We start from the raw sequence: 7,334 nt of genomic DNA on the forward strand, positions 1-7,334 counted from the left end.
CTAGGACATGCCAAGAGAAGAAAAGGGATAGCTTTACATACCTCACTTGCGCCTTACGCTCGTCCAAACTCAATCCCCGTTTCGTCCAAAATCTACAATTGGTCATAGTTGCCAAATGTAAGTTTCAAGCTTAAATTCATATTGTCTACCGAAATTTCGGCAGCATTTCCCCTGTAAATTCAACGCCCCCGAGAATCATGTCGGCCCAAAATATCAACATCAACAACCCAACAATACCAACAACATCAACCATCATCACAAAATACATTATAATATAAATAGTCTTCTTTTCTACATAATTCAACAACTTCCATCCCAACTTCACACTATCAAACTAACGTCAACGTTTTTATGCTTATTCACTAATTCAAGACCATTCAAATACAATTCAAGAACATTTTCCATTATTCTACAAAATATGCAAAGGTTCCACCAAACCATAATCCACCCAAAAACTCTCCAACTTCCCTAGAAACAAATTTTTAATGCATTTCTTGCTTCCAAATTCATGAACTATCTCCACAACACATATTTTAACAACATTATTCTTACAATTAAAGAAATGACACCAAGATCATATTAACTTGCAAATCAGCCCGTAATCATTCCAACATCAATTTAAACCACCAAGCCCTCATTCTCCTCATAGAATACATATTAACAACAATCAAATTGCTACATAGAAATTTATTCATTCTTCCTACACAACACACATACCACACGGCCAAGACTCCAACATCCATATTTCCATGAATTTTATCCATTTCCACATACTACAACGTAAAAAAACCCTTCATAACATATAAAAGATGATAAAATATTACCTTTCTTCTTCAACTCCCTCACTTTGCTAGGGTTGTGATTTTGCAACAAAGAGCGGCTCTCTTGTTTCAACAATTATACCACGTTGAAGAGGACCCTTGAATTAGTAGGAATACTAAAAGAAATAAATTTTTTGATCAAGATTTTTGATCTTCATCTTCTCCCTCTCTTGGCCGAAATGGCCCCTTGTTCTTGGCTCTCCGTTCTCTTTCTTGAAAGTTCTTGAAAAGTGAAGAAGTTTATGGCCCTTTTTCATATTTATCACATGGAAAAAAAAAATTCCATGGGCTTGGGCCTTGGCACTATGGCCGGCCACCCCTCAACTCTTGGGCCTCAATTCTTTTCCATCTTTCTTGAGCCCAATTAATTTACGGATCTTATTTGTAATTCCCGAAACTAATTTCTGAAATTCCAATTTCGCCCTTGGCCTCCTCCCATATTTCCACACCAATATTTTCCATGAACAACTTATATATTGAACAAAATCAAAATATGACCTTGTCCTTCACTTGTCACAATTATTTCAATTCATTTTTTTTTAATATGCAAAATTGCGGGATATAACACCTTATGTCCCAGCGAATCCTAGAGGGGATGCAGCTATAGTACCCCTAGTTCCTCCATATGATGCATCAGGCCAGGAGATGTGAGAGGCTATTCAGTTATTGACTCAGTTAGTGGCCGCTCAAATTTAGTGTCAGGGTTCTGGTTATGTTGACATGGCTATTAGTGCCAGCGTTCGAGATATCATCAATTTGGACCCTCCAGTATTCTTTGGATCAAAACTAGATGAGGACCCATAAAATTTTATAGATCAGATGTTAAGGACATTGAGGGTAATGTATGCTTCTGACACTGAATTAGTAGAGTTGGCTTCTTACCGATTGCGAGATGTTGTTGTTTAGTGGTATGATACTTGAGAGTTGTCTAGAGGGGGTAATACACCCCTAACAGTATGGCAGGAGTTCACTGAGGCCTTCTTTCGACACTACTTGCCACTGGAGGCCCGACGGGCTTGAGTTGATAGATTGCTGAATTTACACTAGGGGAATATGTGTGTTCGGGAGTACAGTCTTCTCTTTAATTCACTAGAAAGGTATGCTCCCACGATTGTAGCAGAGAAGGAGGATCAGGTACACTGATTTGTGATTGGACTTGGGCCGCACTAAATTAATAATTGCATGAAGCCTCACCTAAGGAGGGTATGGATATCTCTTGTATTCAGGCATACGCTCAGGGTTTAGATGAGCGGAAGTAGCAGCAGTGAGTTGATCGAGAGCGTAATAGGGGTCAGAGCAAGAAGGCTAGATCTTTTGGGTCTTTTGGTAAGTATCAGAGTGGTCATAGACAAAAGTTTCCTAGGCGTTCAGCCTATTTAGTGGCTAGTGCACCTTCACAGTTTCTCGGATAGAGGTTTGATCAACCCACTTATTCTGGGCCAGGCCAGAGTTCTAGGGCTTCCAGTTCCTAGTTCAGAGGTGATTCTAGCCAGATGAGGCCATCTCTACCAAGATGCGCTCAGTATGGTATGTTGTATGGTGAACAGTGCCATTTGGGTTCAGATGTGTGTTATACCAGTGGTCAGCTAGGCCATATTATGTGAGATTGCCCGTCGAGAGGTGGTGGAGGTGTAGTTCAGCCGATATGATTTGCAGCTGGTTCTTCGTCATCGGTACGCCTTCCTAGGCAAGGCTCTCAGACATCAGCTGGTGGTGGTAGAGGAAGAGGTAGAGCATCCAGTTCGAGTGGTCTTCAGAACTGCATTTATGCTTTGATTGGTCGGCAGGATCTTGAGTCGTTGGCTGATGTTGTTACATATCTTTTGTCAGTCTTCTCCCATGACGTGTATGCATTGATAGACCCATGCTCTACTTTGTCATACGTCACTCCTTTTATTATTGGTAAGTTTGGGATCAAACCTGAAATGATTAGGCCTTTTGAGGTGTCTACACTTGTTAGAAATCCAGTGATAGCTGGATGAGTATACAAGAATTGTGTAGTTATAATTTCCAACCGTCATATCGTAGAAGACTTGATTGATGTGGACATGGTGGATTTCGATGTTATTATAGGTATTGACTGGTTGGCTTCTTATGATGCTAACATTGATTGCAAAACAAAGATGGTTCAGTTTCAGTTTCCAGGAGAGCTACTGCTGGAATGGAAAGGTATTACAGCTTCACCAAAAGGTAGGTTTATTTCTACCCGAAGGCAAAGAAGATGGTAGCAAAGGGTTGTATTGACCACATTGTTCGAGTTCGAGATGCAGAAGCAGAACCACCAATCCTTCAGTCTTTCCTAGTGGTTAATGAATTCCCAAATATATTTCCAGATGAACTTCTAGGCATTCCGATAGAGCCGAAGATTGACTTTGCTATTGATATGCTACCAGATACTCAGCCGATATCCATTCCTCCTTATAGGATGACCCCTGTTGAGCTGAAGGAGTTGAAAGAGTAGTTGAATGATTTGCTTGAGAAGGGATTTATTAGGCCTAGTACGTCACCATGCGGAGCACCAGTGCTATTTGTAAGAAAGAAATATGGCTCGTTGAGAATGCGTATAGATTAAAGATACTTGAATAAGGTGATGATAAAGAAAAATATCCGCTCTCGAGAATTGATGATTTATTTGATCAATTGTAGGGTGCCAGATGTTTTTCAAAGATAGACTTGAGATAAGGTTATCATCAGGTGAGGGTCAGAGAGAAAGATATTCCAAAGACAACATTCAGGACCAGATATGGTCATTTCGTGTTTCTTGTAATGTCTTTTGGGTTGACTAATGCTCCAGAAATATTTATGGATTTGATGAACTGCGTATTCAGACCCTTCTTAGATCAGTTTGTGACTGTATTCATCGATGATATTATAGTCTACTGTCGATCAAAGGCCGAGCATGTAGATAATTTACATATTGTGCTCAGGGTTCTTCAGGATAAGAAGTTGTATGCGAAGTTCTACAAATGTGAGTTTTGATTGAATTCTATGACTTTTATCAAATATATTGTATCAGATGAAGGCATCAGGATTGACACACAAAAGATAGAGGTCGTGAAGACTGGGCCTAGAACCACGACACCGATCGAGGTTCATAGTTTTCTGGGGTTGCCAGGATATTACAGGAGATTTGTAGGGGGCTTCTCCTATATTTCAGCGCCATTGACGGAATTAATGCAGAAGGCAGCTAAGTTTCAGTGGGAAAATGCTTGTGAGCGGAGCTTTCAGGAGTTAAAGAACAGACTGACTTCAGTGCCAGTTTTAACACTTCTAGAGGGACCATAGGGCTATACTATTTATTGTGATGCTTCGGGCATTGGATTGGGTTGTGTGTTGATGCAGCACGGTAAGGTTATTGCTTATGCTTCGAGGGAGCTAAGGAAGCATGAGAAGAAATATCCAACCCATGATTTGGAGTTAGCTACGACAATTCATGTGTTTAAGGTTTGGAGGCATTATTTATACGGTGTTCATGTTAATGTTTATACAAATCATAAGAGCCTTCAGTACATGTTTAAGCAGAAAGAGTTATTTGCATCAGAGGCAATGGTTGGAGCTGTTGAACGATTATGATGTTGATATTTTATACCATCCAAGGAAGGCGAATGTAGTAGCCGATGCCCTTAGCTGAAAATCTATGGGTTGTTTGTCTTACTTGTGAGCAGAGAAAAGGGAGTCAGCTCACGAGCTTTATTAGTTAGCTAGTCTAGGAGTTCGATTATTGGACTCAGGTGATGCAAGAGTTACAACTTTGGTTACTGCGACATCATCCTTAGTAGCTGAGGTGAAGAAAAATCAGTACAAGGATCCTTCATTGATTCGGTACAGGGAGACGGCCCCACAAAAAAAAAAGGCTCCTTTGGATGTTTCCAGAGATGGAGTTCTGAGGTATCGAGGCAGAATGTGTGTTCCGGATGTTGCATGGTTACGTCAGTAGATTATGAAAGAAGTTAATTATTCCTGCTATTCTATTCATCTAGGGTCGATGAAGATGTACCATGATATCAAAGAGTTTTATTGGTGGAATGGTATGAAGAAGAATATAGCGGAGTTCGCGTCCCAATGCCCTAATTGTCAGCATGTAAAATTTGAGCATCAAAAGCCTGGTGGATTGTTGCAGGACATAGAGATTCCAACTTGGAAATGGAAGGCGGATAATATAGATTTCATTACAGGCTTACCTCGTTCCCAGCGCAGGTATGATTCGATATGGGTAATTGTTGATAGGCTTAAGAAGTCAGCACATTTTCTACCTGTCAGGACTACTTATTCCACCGAAGATTATGCGAAGTTATCTATTAAGGAGATAGTGATACTTCATGGGGTTCCAGTATCTATTATTTCAGACAGAGGTGCATAGTTTACAACTAACTCTTGGAAATCCTTCCAGAAGGGTTTGGGGACACAGGTGAACCTCAGTACAATATTTCATCCCCAGACAGACGGGCTGGCTAAGCGTACTATTCAGACGCTCAAGGATATGATATGAGCATGTGTGATAGATTTCGGAGGTAGCTGGGATGATCATTTTCCACTTATTGAGTTTGCATATAATAATATCTACCATTCCAGTATCCAAATGGCCCCGTATGAGGCTCTATATGGACGAAAGTGTAGATCACCTATCGGATGGTTTGACGTCGAAGAATAAAAAATAATTGGGCCTGATTTGGTTCAGCTAGCAGTGGAGAAGTTTAAGCTCATTCAGGAGAGATTGCTAGTAGCTCAGAGTTGCCAGAAGTCTGATACAGATAACAGACGATGAGACTTGGAGTTCCAAGTAGATGACTGGGTGTTTATGAAGGTATCACTTATGAAAGGTGTCATGAGATTTTGTAAGAAGGGCAAGCTTAGCCCTAGATAGATTGGTCCTTATAGAATTATGCGTAGAGTGGGCCAAGTAGCCTATGAGTTGGATTTACCTTCACACTTGGAGTCTGCACATTCGGTTTTCCATGTATCCATGCTTTGCAAGTTCATAGGAGATCCTTCTAGGATTGTGCCCGTAGATGATGTCCAGGTTACAGAGCAGTTGTCTTATGAGGAAGTCCCTGTTGCTATCTTAGATCTCCAGGTTCATAGGTAGCAAACCAAGGATGTTGCTTCTGTAAAAGTACTTTAGAGAAATAAGAATGTAGAAGAGATGACTTGGAAAGCCAAGGAAAATATGAAGTCTAGATACCCTTATTTGTTTTTGGCTCCAGAGCAAATGCAGACTATGACACCATAGTCTTCCAGTATATGTTAATTATCAGTTACTTTCATTTGTTGTATGCGACCATTATTGGTATTAGGTATTATAGCCCCGCGTGGCATTATACGGTGTGTTATTGGGCTGTGTGGCAGGTTGGTAGTGGTGTAACTATAGAGGAGACTCTGTCAAAATTTCTATAGACTCCTAAGAGTGCTTACATTCGAGGAAGAATGTTTCTAAGGAGTGGAGGATGCTACACCCATGCTTTTATACGTTAAGTTTCCTCATGAGTTGGCTACTATAGATTCAGAGAGTGAGTGACCTTAGAGGTCATATGGGATTAGACAACACTATCTTGAGTTTATAAGAGTTTAAGATCATGTTTAGTAGGTATTGGAAAGTTTTGGGATGAAGCGAATCGAAGTAATTAAGTTTGTCTTCTAGCTTATGAGGAGTTATGGAATGCATAACCTATGTAAAGGCAAGTTCAGAGAGATTTATTTCCAATGTAACTGACAGATCACAAATCTTAGAAGTACGGTGCAAAATACGGCCCGTACTAAAATATACTATTTCAAGTACAGACCGTATTTCCTTAGGCAAAAAGTGAAAATTTTATACTGAGAATTATGGCTAAGAAATACGGACTATATTAAAAATACGGTCCGTACTTTTGGCCGTATTTTTATGTCGGCTGCCGTTCATTTTTTTTTATATATATATAATTCGCATACCCTTTATTTTATTTCATTTTCTCCACTTCCATTGACCTCCAACATTCTAGAAAACCCTCTCCAACACTAACTAATCAATTCCTAAGAAAAATCAAGGATCAAAAGAGAAGATCAAGTGTTTAAGGGTTCTAAAGTGAGTATGAAAGCTTGTTTCTCCTCTTGGTAGTGGTTTTGGAGGATACTTCAAGGTGAAGCACTCTTAGAATTGGGGTGTTCTTGAGTTTTGAGGTAAGATTCTATCTTTACTCCATGGTTATGAGTTTAGATAAGGGATATGCTAGGTTGGAGGGAAAGGAGTGTTACACCTTGTAGTTTTATACATTTAGATTCGTCGAATATTAGTTGTCTTAGTTTTGGACCTCGGGACAGTCTCTGAGTATATAGGAGGTTAGACATGCTTAACTTATGGCTATAAGGGTTTAGGTTCATGTTTGGTAAGTTTCGGAAGGATTAGAGAATAAGTGAATCAAAGCGGAAAGGTTCGTCAAAAGTTATTTCTGGGAAAAACAATATATGGGTCGTATAATTGAGATATGGTCTGTATTTTGAGATATGGATCGTATTTAAGGATTTTAAAAATTTACA

This window comes from Lycium barbarum, chromosome 5 (assembly GCF_019175385.1).
Source record: "Lycium barbarum isolate Lr01 chromosome 5, ASM1917538v2, whole genome shotgun sequence".
Lineage (NCBI taxonomy): Eukaryota > Viridiplantae > Streptophyta > Magnoliopsida > Solanales > Solanaceae > Lycium > Lycium barbarum.